We start from the raw sequence: 18,018 nt of genomic DNA on the forward strand, positions 1-18,018 counted from the left end.
AAAACAAAAGTTAGCGCTTGTTCCACAGAGGAAAAGGTCTTAACATCTTACTAATTTTCACTCATGTGTGTTCAGTGTCGTTGTATCTGTGTGATACTTTTACACCCAGCAGAGGAATGATTCAGATTTTTACCTGCAGGCTTTACCCCCCACTCTCACACCTGAGAGGGAAAATAGCGTGGGTGCGACCCTCGCAGGCAGCGGAACCTTCCGGAAGGCGCCCTCCCGGCACAGGGCCTGGGCTGGGGGCAGTCGGCGGCTGTGTTCTGCAGGGAGGAGATGCACGTTTTCTGCCTGTGTTTTCTTCTCCCTTCGGAGCCATCTCACTGCAGCTGTCTTTGGCCTGCTTGGACCTGCTTGCAGAGGACACGGTGAGTGTTGGTGGCCTGTGAGGCAGCGCTCTGCAGCCCGGGCAGCTGAGCCCAGAACGTCCCTTTCTGGAGGGAACGGTCTGACCACCCACGGGAGGGAAAAGCACCCCGCAGGTGAATTCAGCTCCGGTTGTCTGCACCAGAGCAGATAATGAAAATGTTGTAGAGAGTAGGCTGGAAAGGGTGCCTGGCACTGATTGCTTGCTATAATCAGCTCTAATTAATCATTGTTTTAACTTTTCTGTGAGTGGTGAAGTTCATTCTGGATATGAGTGGTCACCACGTGCTTTGCCTCTGTCTCCCACTGTACTTCAGGTGAAGCATTTCAGCCAGTACAGCTCAGCACAGGCTTGGCCTGCTTTTTATTATTTTTGTCTTTTGATAAAAATTGCAGGCTCAGAAATTGGTTGAAAAATCATGACACTGTTTTCATAATTCTGTGTTGAAAATTTAACCCATCCTTTTGCTACCAGTTTGAACTTGTTCTGGCCACATGGTGACTGGAAAAAGAACTCTCTAGAATTGACCTCTATAGCAGGAGTGCATTGAGCCAAGAAATAGCCAAGTTAAGGGTACTTCAATGGAGCTTAGCAGGGCTTTTTCCTCTCTTTGTTATTTCTCAACATCTGTTATAATAAGCAAAAATAATGTGGCTGTAATATCAATGTTTTGGAGACAAAAAGCGGGGACAAAATCAAAAAATGTTAGTTGTTATATGACATTGCAGACATTTCACTTGCTAAATGTAATCTTTACATAGATCTCATGTTTAGTCTCCTCAGGTAGTAGTGTTCCTTAGTTGGCTAACTCACTGTCCTATGCAGCATGAAGTTGAATTTCGTGTGGCTATTCTAGTCCTGGATGCCATAGCTCTGCTGAACTGAGATACTTGTCACAAAACCTCAATTTCAAGGCCACAGAAAAACAATCTGCTGTTTCTTTTTCTAGTCTGTCTGAGTAGTCATGTTTCTGTCACAAAGGGTGTGTGTAAGGGAAGGGGATAAGCATCTTGAGCACAGCTGTCCCTCTTTGCTCAGATTAATGCAGGTGGCTAGAGTCAGGCATCACAATTTCTCTTCATGTGTTGCGAGACATTTCTACGGGGAAAAGAGAACAAGGACTAAAGCAGGAAGAAAAAGAAAGCAGCTGCTTCTGCGAAAATAGATCTTCCTCTCTTTCAAACAGAAAATTTTGATATATTGGTAATTGGAGAACGCTATGGAAGGGATATTGTTTCAGGAAGCAGAAGCTGGTTTTCAGTTTGAAGCCTGAATGGCATCCTTTAACCTGGCCAGTGAGATCTATGCAGTTTGCGTGTTGTGGATAACTTTGCACGTAGAAACAACAGGTGAGTAAAATATGGATTTTGAGCTCAAATTAAAATGAAGTATTGGCAATTCTGGGCAACATTGAGGCATTGTTCAACAAAAATATTGGAAGAGGAATTGTTAATGTGCTGGCTGCTGAAGTAGGGTTTAGGAGTTATACTGTTGTTGAGACAAAGAGAAATGAGTAAGTCTTCAGTAAAAGTGGGTGTGATGGTGGCTTGGGGACCTTTCTAGAGACTTCTGAATCCTTGGATTCAAAGCAGATAGGTCATCAGAACAGTCTCTATTAAATTGTAAAAGATTACCTATGCACTGGGTATTAAATTTACTGGATAGTGATGGCACTAGAATTATTGCAACTGCTCATCTGGACTGACTTGGCTGGAGTAAGTTTCCAATTGACAACTAAAGCAGGAAAGATTTGTTCTAAGATTCTAATCATCTTTGTAATATGGTCACTCTGAAGTGTTAATATTCAGCAATTAAAACTGCAGGAGTCATTGTTCCCTTGGCATATATCAGATTCTACTTTTTTTTTTTTTTTTTTTTTTTTTTTTTAGAATGTGTATCCATAGATGGTAGAAAGACAGCTGGATTTGAAGTTAATCATCAGTAAACTTGTGTTTCCCCCCTCCCCTCTCAATCTCTATGCCTGGGAATTGACTTAGAATTTCCAAGGGTGGATAAATCAGGTTTGTGGTTAATAGAATAAGAAGTGATCCCATGTTCAGATGGTTTGGGTTGGCGTGATAACCTCAGTCTATGCCACATGTGCAGTTTCTGTGTTGTGTATTGGAGAAAGGCTCTCTGGGCAAGACTGTTCAGGACAGAGTAACACAAACTTTTTCATGTTGGCTTCTGGAAATGCTCTGTATTTGCAGTCTTCTAACTGAGCAGCGTGGCACAGAGTTCCCAAAAACACTTGTCTGAGGTGTAATTCCAAAATCAATGTTGATCAATGAGGCTTAGCTATTCATGTCCCAGCAATGTGTTGGGTAAAGTGCTTGACTTCCAACAGTGAAACTACATAATTTCCAAAGACATATATGAATGAAATGCTGGAAAACTTACTTAGGGATAAGTGATCTATTTTGGGTTTAACAAGGGCAGATTCCACTGGTATCAGGTTCCCAAGAAATTTCCTACCCCGTGGACCATACTTAACCAATGTTCACCTCAGGGACTTGTTACCCTGCAACAGATGGTAGCACACATAAATGCTTCTTGGTATTTTACAGAAATCTGGTGTAGCGTACCATAACTTTGGAGTCTAAGAAACCACCTTTTTAATTTTTTTTTATTTTTTTTTTTTAATATTGAATGTTAACAGGCATGCTTTTGATGGTGTTTGAGAACATGCTATCCTGTACCTTGCCAGGAAATGTTTGCTGTAAGAAAGGAAACGTGCAGTATTGTGGTCCTTCCTCATGTACATTCATATACTCTGTTGGCCTGTGTGCAAATGTAGGCTTGTTTTTGAAAGGAAGAACTCAGTGTAAAATGGGAAGAGTTTCTTACTGCCTCCTCGATCCTAGATAGGGTGGTAAATGTCTGAGCGTATGAGCTTTTAAAGACACCTGGCAGTTTTGATGTTAATAGGACTTAAGTGCAAATAATGGGAATTGGCTGCCTCTAATCACATAGCAATTCAGATGACCAGAACTTTAAATTTATTGCCATGGCCACAGCAGTTTCTCAGGTTATACAGCATTGTGCTCAGAATGCATTTGAAAGGCAAATTAATTTGAAACATCTCCCTTTTTTCTGTGCTTCTCTCCTTACTATCTCATTGCTTTGTTATTAGTGTTAGAAAAGGAAATGAATTTGACCAGCAAACTAGTTCCTAAAACACCAATGTGGAGGAGTGGGGAAGAAAACTGCAAGTTCAGTTTGCAACAGATGGCCATTTGAAATATTTATATCTTGAAACAAAAATATTTTTATTTGGAAGTGCAACTGAGATGTTTCAGTATTTTTTTTGGAAACAGGATTAGCCTGTAATAGTGCGTATAGGGACTATACTTCAGAGCCCCCATAATGCAATATGACATTCGTCTTTTGGAGTATCACTAATAGCTTCTTGTTGTTTCTCAGAAAACAAACAAATAAAAAAACCCCCACATATCTAAGCTACATTTCTTGTAAAGTCATGCAAACCTATTGAAATATACGTTTAGTCTCAGAGGAGTTGTCTTGAGCTTCTTCAAGTTTGAATTTTCTGGCCTTTATTTTTAAAAGCTTAAAATTTCTACTGGCAATAAAATAAAACATCACTTTCTATGTTTGTTGTTTTTCTGTTGTATTGGAAATCAATTCAACATGTTCAATCGCTGTTTCAGTAATATAAGTAGATTAAACTCTTTTCCTGTGTAGAAGATAGGCTTGAGTTTATATAAAGAACAAGTAGAAATTAGTTATTTTCTTGTTGAAGTGAAGGTTCTTAAACTATGCAATTTGTAGTCATTTCAACACTTTACTTTCATGGCTTATTCAGGGATTCAGAAATTATATATATATATATATACAGACATATATTTTTAACTGGTAAGCAGAATATATTCTTAAATTTTTGTTTGCTGGATAAATTCTGTATGAAATGAAATTGGAACTCACCTGCTGTTCCTAGAATACTCTTCAAAACTTGTTTTTCTTCTGCGGAAATTTATTATGACTGGAAGAAAACAAAACAAGAAACCCACCACATATGCAAAGCTTAGTCTTTATCCCCAGTGGAGAGTGGGTTATTTTCTGCTGACTTTAGCTGATGTTTTTCCAGCTTACTTTCAAACAATATCCTACTGCAGCTATCTTTGAAACTGCATGCTGAGAATGGCAGTGTACAAAGGTGGCATTTGTATCCACTCTGCCAAAACAACAGGCTCTATGTGCTGCTCTGGGGTCAGAATAGACCCTTTCTGTGGAGTTTGTTAAAGATTACTCAGTCTGAAATGTATCAAGAGCAAGTCTTCTCTTTGATTTGATTGTTACTGTGGGTATTATTTCTCCAGGACTTGTCAGCTCTGGTCTGCTGTTTACGCTTGTGATAGGACTTAATTTTTCACGGTGGTATTTGGCAGTGTCTGTTTGCTAGAAAAATTATTGCAGCTTCAACACCTGTGAGTAGTTTCAATCACTAGTAGTGCTCTCTCCTGTTACAGCTGTTAGGCTGCTCAGTTTTGTGAGCACAGTCCTGTTCTTGGAGTGAAAGAGCTTGTAACTGCAGTGCTTTGACTCTGTTGGCAGCCTGATGGCATGCTAAATTGAGGTATGCTTTAATAAGACATGGTCACTGATGCAGGGAGGACGTGTATTTTAACATTGTGAAATATGCCTTCTGGTGGGGAAAATGTGCATGCATTTCCAGTGTCATTGGTGATTTAAGCTACAATATTCTCATTGATAGCTTGTTTGAGCCATTTCACATACATGAACTTGAGAATGTTAAATATTAATCATTCTTATCAGCCCTCTGTAAGCAGTAAGTCAGAGCCCTGTTTTAACTTCAGGTAAATGAACAAACGAACTGGGGCGATTCGTGAAACTAAGTGATATATGTAGCAAGATTAAGTTTGTTTCACAACTCCTAAATGCTTGTGGAACATAAAGTTCCATTTTAATTTAGGATTGGTGAGTAACTCAGCCAGACACAAGTAAAAGGTCTGTGTGCAAGCTACCTCGGTTGTGTATTACAATATATTTTAAGTGAAAGTAAGGGAAAAAATGGGATGGACTGTGTTAATGTGATCTCAAGAATACAAGCTGTGTCCAGAACTGCACTGAAAAACCTGAGCAGGATTAGTTATCTGTCTTCTAACTGTGTCTGGTTTCTTCCTAAAGAAGCAATGAGAAAATAGCGTTGTTCCCTGAGATGATAAGGCTGCTGAGGAGTAGCTGCAACAGTAAGATCCTAAGATCCTGGTTTAATTCAGGTAGCGAGGGATGACAGGAGGTCTCTGGTCCAACCTCCTGCTCAAAGCAGGGTTAGCTGTAGGGTCAGACCAAGCTGGTCAGGGCTTTATCCAATTGGGTCTTGACATCCTCCCTGGGGAGAGACTGCACAACTTCTCAGCTTGACCAGATGTGATCTGGTGCATCAGCTGTGGAAGTACCAGGTACTGAGCAAGGTAACAGCAGCTGAAACAGCTGCTCTTTGGCCCGAAGCTTCCCATGGGAAATCTTACCACAGCTGCCTGTTTCTGGACCTACACACAGAATATGAGTTCTTTCTTTCAAGTGTTTGTATGCCAAAACATTTCAGAGGTGCTGTGTTGTTGGAACACCTACTGAAATCAGGGGAGCTTCCTACAGAGCGGGGCAGGTGCAGAGAGCTCCGTTCTGGAAGTCTGCAGGAAGTAGCGGCTGAAGGGGCTGGGTGTGCAGCACGTGCGTGTGCTCGTCCACAGGCTTATCGCTGGGGCTGGTAGCGCTGGCCGATGCGCTCTCACTCGGAGGGTGGTGAGGCACTGGCACAGGCTGCCCAGGGAGGTTGTGGATGCCCCATCCCTGGAGGCAGTCAAGGCCAGGCTGGATGCGGCTGTGGGCATCCTGCTCTAGTGGCTGGCAACCCTGCCCGGAGCAGGGGGGTTGGAACTAGGTGATCTTGAAGGGCCTTTTCAACCCAGGCTGTGCTATGATTCTGCTGCCTGCTGATTGAACGGAAACAGAACGTCTGAAGTGCTGCGTGGAACAGTGAAAATGAGGGTTTCTTCCATATGGATTTTTATAGTTCCAGTAAAAGCAAACAAGAGCTTGATGAGGGAGCACAAGGAAACAGTGGGAATTTCATTCTTTAAATGTGCTAGTAGCTAATCTCATAGCATGTAGTGGGGTTTTAGTAATTTTTAGTGATTTTTTAAAATTTATTTACTTTTTCCTTCTCTATGTGTGTGGTGGTTGTTGTTGGTGGCTTTTTTTTGTTTGCTTGTTTTTGGGGCAGCTCATGCTGCTGGATCGGGGACCTGTGCAGGGAGCTGCAGGCAGTCATCGTGGCCTTGGTTGTGACAGGCACCGGTGAAAGTTTAGGGGAAAGCCCTGGGGTAGCGCTGCTGGCAGAATTCCTGCTGGCTGCCGTGGGGCCAGAATTCCCCCCACTGCATAGAATCACCCGTTTGGGCTGGAAGGGACCTTAACGAAGAAAAGGGCAGGGACACTTCTCACCAGATCAGGTGGCTCGACGCCCTGTCTGACCTGGCCTCAAACAGTTCCAGGGATGGGACATCTGTTCTGCCACAACAGACAGTTATTGTATGGTTTAAAGGATTTTACTGGAAAGTGTGAAGATGAGAGACTCTCTCTGTTAGAAGGAGCATGTGGTACAGTATCTATCGGTGTCCACAGGTTCGTGAGAACTGCCTGAAGCACCTCAGTCCAACACAGAGAGGTTTTTTCAAATACATTTTTTTCCTGAAGCATATCATTTGGCAAAATACTTCGGCTCAAGTGGAAATTTCAAACCTAAATAAGTTTCTATTTCATCTCTAACTGCAATTTTATTTAATTCTTGAAAGCTGACGTGAATGTTGTGATTGAATTAAAATATGTTGCTTTTCAAGTGTTATTTAGAATTACTATGCTTCTGTTTTTATTTCATTGGCATGAAGGTGTGTTTTTGTTCAAATCCAGCTTTCGGATATGGTTGTGAACATGAGGGGAACAGAGAATATTGAGCACAGACCAGGGAAAGGTACTATGTATTGTTTGAGTTCTCTAGTCCAGCACCTATTGATAGAATACTAATCGGAAAGGATGAATATTGGATTATGTCCTTAGTTTTTAATGAAAATTGGTATTTCTGTTTCTTTAATTCAGCTATTTTTTAGAAGAAATTTTTCTACATGTTTCACGTGTAACCCTTTTAACAAGTTCATTTGATTGGTCTACTAAAACCAGTGATGTGACAATCCAGGTTTCAAGACTTGAGGGTGGGCGTCGGTTTATTTATTTTTTATTTATAATCTTGCTAGCTATAGCTTCTGGGAAATCTTCACTTGGGTGATGGTGCCTTAACTCAGGTTAGAGCAAAAGATTATCAGAGAAACCTAGACTTGCCGATTCTTTCTTTCACAACCAAATAACCTGATTCTTCTCTTTTGTTACATAAACACCATTGTATGCTTTATGAATGCTCAGAATACTTGGAGATAAAATATTGTCTCATCTTGCACTTGATCTACTTTAAATCTATGAGTCTTGGTGCCTGACTTGCTGACTATTGAGCTAAACTTTTTTTGTTGGTGGTGTTTATTAATAGCTTTTGGGAACACAAAAGAGATGTAAACTGCATTGAAATGGTTTCTGAGCAATATACTTATAGGCAAGAGTGTTTCATTAGCCATAACAGCTGCTTAGTAGTTGCTGTAATAAGCTGAAACCTCAAAGTGGGATGATACACGTGGAATTCAAGGTAGCTCCATGTCTGCTTGAACTTCTGCTGAGAGATTGTCCTTGTCCAGGTATATTATTCCAGCAAATTAGGAATCCATTTTAATCCATTTTCCGGGTATTGTATTCTTGCACATACCAAGTAGCATCTGATTTCATGATTATCCCAACAAAGCTGGTGGGGGTTCCTGAGGATCTTTTCGTGGAAAAATCAGACCTGTGATTTTGCATTTCATTGATCGTGCTGATTACTTACTTGTTACAGTTTTAGATTGACTAGAAACAGTGGGGAGGAAGGCGATCCACTTTGCTTCTAGGAACATGTGTACATGTGTAGTCTGAGATGTCTGACAATATAATAAATCACAGAAGTTTTGTGGTGAGGGATAAGCTGATGCTGGGAAGGAGTTGGAATGCTTTCTGCTCTTGTAAAGAAGAAAACCATGCACCTCAAATGTAAGAGATGCCATGGCATGTAGGGAAGGGAAAGTCGCTTGATACTTTTTTTTTTTTTTTTTTTTTTGGATTTGCAAGACATTTAACAAACTTTTAGGAAACTGAGGCTGACATGAGACAAAGGGGAAAGTCTTCATATAACAAAATGTCAACCTATAGGAGAGGAAACAAAATGGGGAGTGGAGACAGTTGTCGTCAGTTCGGTCTCTGGAGTTCCTCAAAAGTACACAGGAAACTTTCAATAGATTTCAGGATATCATTGCAGGATGCAACAGGATTTTACTGATTCCCCAGTTTGAGGTTCTTGGGTGTTTTTAGCCCCACCAATAGAGATCAGTAACCAGGACAAACAAGCTACTCAGCGGATGACCAGGTGGGCTGACTGACTGGTCATTGGACTCCTGTCCTTTGGTGTATGGACAGATCGGCTCAAACAAAGATATTTAAACAGATGCCTATGGCACAGATAAGAGGTGGTATGGATATATGTGTGTATATACACTGGCCTTAGAAGAAAAAAAAAAAAGGCATTTTTTTTTCTTACTGACAATCAAACACGAAAACATGACGACAGTTACTTTAGCAGAATAATTTGAAGTTTCTGTGACAGTCAAATGAGTCTTAGTTTTCTCTTTTAAATGTCACTCATGCTGATGTTGTTGCTAGATATTGTTAAGATTGAACATGCTCTGGATTTTCTAAGGTAACTCTCATTTGTGCTTGCAGTAGGCATAAAGACCTCTGAATACTGTATTTGCTTCCCTTCTAAGTGCAGCTTGATGTGAAGTACTGCTTATTCTAGCCATCCTGATGGTTGTTTTTGTTTGTTTGTTTGTTTTTTAAAAAGCTCCGTATGTAGCCTCATTTCTTTTCCTGGGAGACAGATGTGTGCACTTGTACCAGAAATACTTGTGTAAAAGTTGCTGTAGATTGAACTAGCACTGGATACAAAATGTAAGAAACTGTCACTTCCTCAACTGCAATGAATATATCACAAATACCCTCTGAAGTGCTTTTAATTGCTTCCATCTATTCTTTTTCTTTCCGCCGAGGTTAGATATTAGTGATAAACTTTGTTTTGGTACTGTGAACAAAGGGGCAGGAGCAGGGATGCAGTATCTGCAGACCTTCAATGTGGGCTAAAAGAAGCTCAGGCGTGGTTGTGACACTGTTTCTTCATCCCTTCCTTTTTGTGTAGAGCCAAGTGAGAGCTGTGGAAGTGTAAGGTAATGTTAAGAAAACACGTTTTTTGGAATGAAATTGGAGGGAATGTTCCTATCAGTATTGCTCAGAGCAAAGTCTGGCTCTGTGCTTACAACTGCAGGGGATGGAAAGTCATGTTTTTATCACCAGAAGTCAGAAAATACTAAGCTAGATTTGCTGATGCTGTTGGAAGACTGTTTTTGCCACATAACAGATTTTCTCTTTCTGGGGTTCTTTACGCCAGTTCTGGTTGTTCTTTATGCCAGTACGCTGCCAAACTGTAGCTAGCAGCAGCTGCTGTACAGCACCTCTGCACCTCTTGTAGTGCATGTGCTGCTGCTGCATAGAGACTGAAAATGCAAGAGAGCACTTGTCAAATCCAGGTCTGAGGAACGCTTTGATTTGTGTTGGGCTGCTTCCCTGTAATGGAGCAGTACCTGCCTCTTTCTTGGACTAATCCTCACCAAATACTGAGTGACTGGCAAACTCTTCTCGTTGCTCGTTAGGGATGGTACAGTTGTTAAAAGATAAAAGGCAGAAAAGAGCAAAAGGAAGATGTTTCCCAACTCACAGTCAAATAGTCAAATCTGTTATAAAAGAAGAAAAAAACCATGATTTGGACTGTGTGCTTTCTTTTTTTTTTTCTTTTTTTTTTTTTTTTTAAACATGGAAGCACAGTTGAGAAATACAGTCTGAGATGTGTGTGTTGTAACAAGTCATTGAGATAACAAAATGTTACCGTGATTTCTATTTAAATCATTATTAAATAATCACAGGGAACTATCTGCATGTTTGAGTAGGAATGAGAGCTGTTTAAAACTTGGTAGTATTCTTAACAGCTGTTTTTCATGGAAATAAAGCACTGGGACATAAGAAGTGACTGAGATGGTAGAAGACAGAAAAGGTTGTTAGTGGTCAGGTAACACTCAGTTCTATGCTCCAGATGGACTGCAGAGGAAAGAGATCACTAGGTTAGCACCAACTATTAGTCCCTAGTTGCTTCAGAATGTTTTTTAAAATTTTTCTTTGTGTAAAGAAACCCTTAAACCTAAGGGTGCATTCTGCATTAGTATACTGAAATAGTGAGAAGTACAGCAGAGAGGCACCTGTCCACTGCATGCAACTAATATTTGCCAGGTATTGATCTAGTGTCCAGCACTGTTATTCTTTAACTTTAGCCCAAGGTTCAAAGTTTTGCCTTTTGTTTAAAAACTGATTTCAAAGGGAGGTCATGTACTCTAGCTAATCCAGACGTGATAGATATCTGTGGAATAGAAATAGTTTACTGCAATCTGGAGGAAGGCTCGGAAGCCTGTACAGAACCCCCTATGGCACTGAGATATGTATGTTTCCACCCACGCTGCGGCACATAGTGAGCCTGAAAAAGTGACAAAATGGGGCAAGTAATTAGTGCAAATTTGCAGAACAAGCAGAAGCCCCAGGTTTTTCCCACTGTTTATGCACACGCACAGCAAAAGTGAAATTGTGGTTATAACTTCTGCAGTTGTATCTGTACTAGCTTCGTCTGGTAAGACTAGATAGTACAATATTGCTGGAAACCAGAGTACAACTGTTGCGGTCGTATCTGGGCTATGTGCAATGTTACTGTGTCTTTGCTGACACTGGGTTGCTTGCACTAGCTTGAGGCAGTGGTGATTGCCCACATGCCTGTATAAGTGGGCATTACAGCTGAATTTCTCGTAACTCTGAGTGCATTCAACACTCCATGAGGTCAAGCTCACTGTATTCAGGTTCAAAGGAGATTTTCAAATTTATCAGGTTCAAGCTGGACAAAAATTAAATTTAAAATTGCATGGTTAACCTGATTGTTCTCTGTTAGTATACATCCTTGCCCATTTGATAGTCACAGTCTTGTTTTGGGGACCTAACTCAGAAACCAGTTTTGGTTTCCACAAAGCCAGTGGCACTGCAGATGCTCCTCTGCACGCTGGTCAAGGGCAACTGGGTTGCAGAGCAGCCATCGAGAGGAGCCTTCTCCTGCACTGTGCTTAGGAAAATGAGGTACCTTTGTCACTTACAGCCACTGTGCGTTACCCAGTAACTTCTTTGCAAGGTCCTCAGCTTACTGTTTGGTTGTAAAGTAGTCTATCAAGGCACAACATTGAATGTCCTGCAGATCAAACACAAGTCTGTCTCCTGTTCAGGTCTTGTAACTCATGGAGCAAGAATACTGCATACCCCAATGGGTCTGGACTTGGCTAGTGGAAAATCCAGTTGCTAGGAAGGTGGCTGTCATCTTCCTCTTTGCTTTCATAGTGAAACTTGCTGGAAATCGTAGATGTTTGAACCAGCTTCCAAATTATTTAGCAAAGCATTGTGCAAGTGATCAGAATACTTAGAAATTTGAAAATATATTGAATAACTAGAGGCACAGAATTTTTATGTGGTCGCATTGTTATACACTACTGCTAGAGAATTGTCAAAGAGGAAAATGCTCTGAAACTTAATGTAAAAAGCATTGATAGTGTATTTGTAGTGTTAAGGTACAATGTACAGAGTAGAAGTGAGTAGATACAGAGCAGTATATTTTTGATGATTATATCTTAATTTTATATTCCACTGCACTTCAAACTAAAGTCTAATCAGTTAAGCTAGTGAAACCCAGAGCAAATAGCAGAAAGTAAGTTGGGTGAAAATAGCAGGTGCATTTAAGCAAGAATAAGTTTAATTTGGTCAAGGCACTGTAATCAAAGGGGAAAATAGCCAAGAGTAATTGTCGAGATTATTTATCATTGTGATCCTTGTATCAGAGAGGTTTGATACAGGAGCATTTCCTGTTGGGTTACCATAGTGAACCCTGGGTTTCTTTCTCATGATATTATTATGTATGAATATAAATGATAGTGGGTTTATGTAGAGTCAATCCTGGAATGAAAGAAAAGCATCAAATTCAGCTCAATTTAAAACACTCAAGATTGCTGAAACAGTAAAGAGGCTAGCTTTGAGAAGAGAGCACAGGACAGATTTTTTAAAAGAAATTTCTGCCAGAATGTTTTGAATGCCCAAATACTCATTAAATACAACTCTTAACTGCAAGTCTTAGACAGCAACTGTAACTTCCACGTTGAGAATTGCTCCGTTATGTTATCCCTACCTAATTAATGTTTCCATAGCCATAATGTATTTCTGGGCCTTAACACAGGGTCTGCCCCTCCAGCCATTCTGCAGAGCAGATGAAGTGGCCAAGCACAGTAAGATGGAGTTAATGCCATTGTGGCAGTGGGTGCCTGGTGCTGTCATCTGGCACTCGCATGCCCTCTTTTTCCTCTAGCTTCCCCGGAAGCTGAGGTGTGCTGTTTAACTCCACACGTACGGTTGTTTCTATCAGACAGCCTACGTTTGCACCAGTAGGCAGCTCTAAATGTTACCAGAAGTTCTGTGCCAGCCTGCAGAGGTGATGGACTTTGCTCAGATTGTCACCACTGACGTAAATATGACCATGCTTTTTGTCGCTTGTCTTCCCTCAGCTGGATCCAGAACTAGGGCTGGCTTCCACTCGAGGGAACCACCTCCAGAGGCTGTTTGCATCCATGTTTTCTTGCCATGGCCTCATAGCAATCAGTCCCTTACTTGAGGAGTGTTCAGTGAGGCAGAGGTAGGGGAATGTGCTGACATCCAAATACATATCTAGTTATTTATATGCCAGCTTTCCAACAACCACAAAAAAAGAACCATTTCTGCTGTGGTAGGTCCTTGAGCTGTATGTTACTCGTGTTTTGAAAGTAAATTTGCTGGAAGCACTGCTGTTTGTCCTGCATTTCTATTGTTTGGGCAGGCTGTTAACCAAGTCTAACTTGATCTGGTATGATTGTTTTTATTATGACAGAAAGTGTTGTTGGTTTGTATTTGTTAAAGGAATTAAGTTTGCTAGTTTAGGAATTTGCTGTTAGGATAGGAAGTGTCAGGGTAGCAAAGAACCAGGTGTCAGGGTGAGCACGTCCTCATGAGCATGTCCCCGCTGCTGATACAGCGACTGCAGCGTCTCCTAGGGGTGGCTGTGGCGCACTGGTCGTACGTGGGCACGGATTTCAGGTGCTAATGCAGTAACATGCTGTTGTGGTTTGCTTGTTTTTAAAGAATAGCAAAACCTTGCTAGAAGTAGGGAAATGCCATAGACTAAGGATTTGCACAGACATCGTCAGCCACTGAGAAAGCTCCACCACAGAATGGTCTGGGGGGAACAGCTGGGGTCTCAAAAGAGCAGGGCAGAGGGGGAGAATCCCCTCCCTTGTCCTGCTGGCCGTGCTGCTTCGGATGCAGCGCGGGATATGGTTGGCTTTCTGGGCTGCAAGCACACGTTGCTGGCTCATGCTGAGTTTTTCATCAACCAACACCCCCAGGTCCTTCTCATTGGAAGGCTTCCACAGATGAATTTTCATTTCCAATTAGAAACAAATGGAGTCTTGTTGTCTTGTTTTTTTTAAACCTCCTGGATGTAACTGTGCCGAAACATTAACACAAGTAGGTATCACTGGAAAAGACGTGTATGTTGTGGTGGTCTTTGTTGGGTTATTTTTAAATCTTTGTTGTAAAGAGCCCTGGTTAGTCCTGTGTTTCAGCATCACATGTAGGTCTTCACTTTCCAGTGCTAAGGTGTGTGCTCCTGCTACAGCTGAGTTGGGAGGATGCGCTGTTAGTCCATGGCATGCACTTTGAAACATGCCACCTGGCTGCTCCAGCCCAGGAAGAAGTGGAGGCTGGAACAAAGGGGAGGAGATGGGGAAATCTTTGAGAAACCTCTGCCCAAGGGAGGAGAAGACAGACGGGCACAAGCAGTGTTTATACAAAATGAATTAGTTGCTGCTCTAGGGTCAGGAACATGTTGTGCACAGTCCAAGTTATGAAACCAGAGAATTAGTGTAAAGCAATTTGCGCTCTCAGCATGAAGGAGTCAGTAATCAACGCCGTCAGCCTGTAAGCAGAAGCTTGTCTGTTTTGGCTTTCTGAACTGCATTGTTGGCACAGCTCAGAGATTACTGCATTAATTATTAAAGCAGACTAAGTCATGCTACGATTGTGAGTTGAGATGGTGTATCCAATACCACACATGTGCACATGCAAGGAATAGCTCAGCTGCAAAACTTAATAGGCTGAATCATCCAGGGGTTTGGTGTCTTTTCAGTAGTCATATGGCGACATTGGTGAGCTCTGAGTAACTTGATTCATTACAGGCATTGCCATCTGTTGGCAAGATGACCACGATTTCTGATGACGTGGTGTTTCTGGGTCATATTGAGATTTACTTGTTTGCCTAGTCACCTTGCTTGCCCTCATTCCTCTCCCAGTTCCCAGACACTTGCTGAAGCCGATGGGGTGGTTGTAGCGGTGGTGGTTTGTTGTTTAGCAAATGGCATCCAAGGGTAGCTGCACAAAAATGCTCATGACCCTTGAGGTGTATTAGGCACAGCACATCTGTATCTCTTGTAGGCTGTTCTTAATGCATAGAGAATCCGTGAGTGTTAATTTACGTTCTGGTTTTGTGTTTAAGACTAATAGGCACCTTAGTGCAGCCACATCTCTCTTGAGTGCTGATAGTAGGAAGACAAGCAAGCTGAGGAGGAAAATTCTGTATACCTAAGGCGAACTGTTAAGTCAAACCATGCCTTGGTTACAAACAAGACGGTCACCCTGAGTAGCAAAAAAGGCAACGTGGGTTCCATCGCTGTTGGCGAGGGCACTGAAATGTGAAGACTTGCATTGTAAAACTCAGCTTCTGTCAGTCTATGAGGTTGTTCGTCTGTACTGTGTTTTCTGTAATACAGATATTATAGTGGGGTGCAGAAAGTTCTGTTGTAAGCATATGAATATGCAGCAGAAATAGTAGCATCTGTGTTTTTATTTTGTATGTGGCTTAAACAGGAAAAGCTTGCAGGCATGCTGCTTGCCTGGTCTCTGCAGAATTAGATAATTTGAGAACAGCCTTCTTGGTTGTGGTGTTTCGATGGAGGGTTTCTGTTCCTGTAACATAAATGGTGACGCAACAGAGGGGATACCAATAAAAAGTTGGGAAAGATACCAGTTTTGTATTTAGTCTTTAAAGAACACTACATAATCACTGGATTGTACTAGTTGTTCAAATCCTTATAGATAGAGAAATTCCCTTGGATGGTGCCTTCTGAAGGTGGTTGTGTGCCAGTGACTGACCAGTAGCCACTGTAAACATTTTTCAGTTTCACCTTACACACCTGAAAACCCTATACGCATCCGTTTCGTGGGAACATTGAGGATCACAGAAAAATTTGGGAACCACTTTTACAGAAGCTGAAATAAATGGATGGTGCTTTTAACCATTTAGGAATTAAATCAGGTACAGATGTGACTACAGATAGGCTCCCTGAACCATCTCCCAGGGTAAGAATGTCTTCCAGCAGGCAATTTTTTTTAAATAAAACAAAGCTTCCATTAGACAAAAATATATTTGAAGTATAAAATGTTGTAACTTCCATAGTTCTTTATTAAATATTTAATTAAGTTGCATCATTTCATTACAACAACTTCATTTTGTCACATTGAGCTTCTGCTGTCAGGAAAAACAAACTACAATTTCATTCATTTCTTTTCAGAAAATAAATGGAAAAAATGTTTTTTTTTTGTCCTTAAACAAAACCTTTCTCCACAGTGTATCAAATCCAACCACAGTTTAAAGCTGTATTAATTGTGAAAATTAGCATTATTTATAAGTAGCATTTTAAAATCAATTTTAAGTAGTCTGGTGTTATTTTGAATAGCCTTCTAGTGTGAGGCAATTCTTACAAAAATATTAAACAGTGTGAATTTAATCTGGAATGTTTGACGCTTTCTGCATGTTTGGAGATATAAATTATCTCAGTTTTAAGTCTGAATTTTAGGTTCACAGACGTGGAACATAGCAACATCATTTTCTGGAGTTTTGCATTTGGGTTTTGAGAATCATAACCCGTTCACTTCTATGTGGTTGCGCTACTGCTGTAGCAGAGAGGGTGCTCACGAGCTGCTTTCAATTCAACAGAACAGATTAAAGTACAAAAACGCAACGCATATGTACTGTTGTATGTGGGTACATACTGTGCATATTTTTACATACATATATACAAAATTGTTAAGAAAAAAAGAGCAAAGTATGTGAAAATTGTATGGAAAAGGGGGGAACCAAGAACATGTAAGTGGCAGCTCATGTGGACGAACAGAACGTGAGAGGTGTGTACATAAACAGACGTATGACTAACTACGGCTTGCATTGATGACAGTGTTATGTATCTAAGGAGGTTCTATGTGCAGTAGGACAGACGTGCTAGGTATGTAACATTAATATGGTTAGATTCCAGTTCTGTAAGTTTCCTGTGCATTGTAACTATGCATTGCTTCTTAGTGCAACATCGTAAGAGATGCCTGAAGACTGCAGGCTTTTCTTTGTTGCTGTAGTTTTAGATACAAAAGGAAAAGCTTTTTTATACAAAAGAAGGAAATTAATGTTCATTTAAGAATGATGTCCAATGTGGTAATCTACCTCTTTTCTACTACACATATAATGATTAGCCCTTGCCCTCAGATAGGTATGATGACTTCTTTTAACTCTGACAAATGCAGTCCAACTATCCAGCTTTCCCTCGCTAGCTTTCCCAATTCCTGGCCCACTGGTGGCACGTGCAGTGCTCCAGCCAAGCACCTAGAGGGGCTGGGCACATGCAGTGAGTGCTGCCCTTCTGGGGCTGCGGTGCAGGGCTAGTGCTTGTGGCAGCGTTTATCTGAACGTGCTTGAGGCTAGTGTGCTCCTTGCACTCAGAAACCAGCGAGGGGTCTGAGTGAGAGAGATGGAAATGAGATGATAAAAGCTCCCACTCCAAGTTTCATCTATCTTAGGACTGAAAAACAGAAAGCAACTTCCAGCACTGAGGCCTGGAAGCTGGAGTTACTGTGATAGTACAGTGTATGTTAAGTACAGCCTTACAAGGCTCAAAACTATAAGCCTTGATGAGAAGAGGTGACAGCTACAGACCCTATACTCTAAATAGTGACCAAATTGGCTTTGGGCTAAACTGAATACTGTGTTAAGAAAGGCACAAAACTATGGTAGTTGCTTTGTGTTTTACTTCAAATTGTAACCAACTGACATTTCGCTACCTTTTTTCCTAGAAAGATTCCTTCAAACGCTACTTCAGGAGCTCCAGAAGGATTGTTAGGTGGCTAGAGTGTCAGAAGATAAAGCTCAAATCCTGCTCAGGACCTCAGAAAGAGTGGTAAGTCCTTATATTAAAGGGTTGGGGGCAATTTCTTCTGCA

General features: G+C 41.1%; 1 protein-coding gene across 2 annotated transcripts in view; it reads left to right on the top strand.

Annotated features, from left to right (window-relative positions):
* LOC309890183 (alpha-protein kinase 2-like) overlaps positions 1–17,976 on the top strand; it is a 70,044-nt gene extending 52,068 nt beyond the window's left edge. The window contains exons 11-12 of one of the 2 annotated variants that reach the window (XR_014319389.1): positions 140–371; positions 17,873–17,976. The gene's annotated coding sequence lies outside the window, so the exon portion shown is untranslated. The remainder of the gene's footprint in view (positions 1–139; positions 372–17,872) is intronic. The other variant, XR_014319390.1, reaches the window with a different exon arrangement.
* Positions 17,977–18,018: the final 42 nt, after the last annotated feature.

The sequence above is a fragment of the Aythya marila genome (genome assembly GCF_965140915.1).
Source record: "Aythya marila genome assembly, chromosome: Z".
Lineage (NCBI taxonomy): Eukaryota > Metazoa > Chordata > Aves > Anseriformes > Anatidae > Aythya > Aythya marila.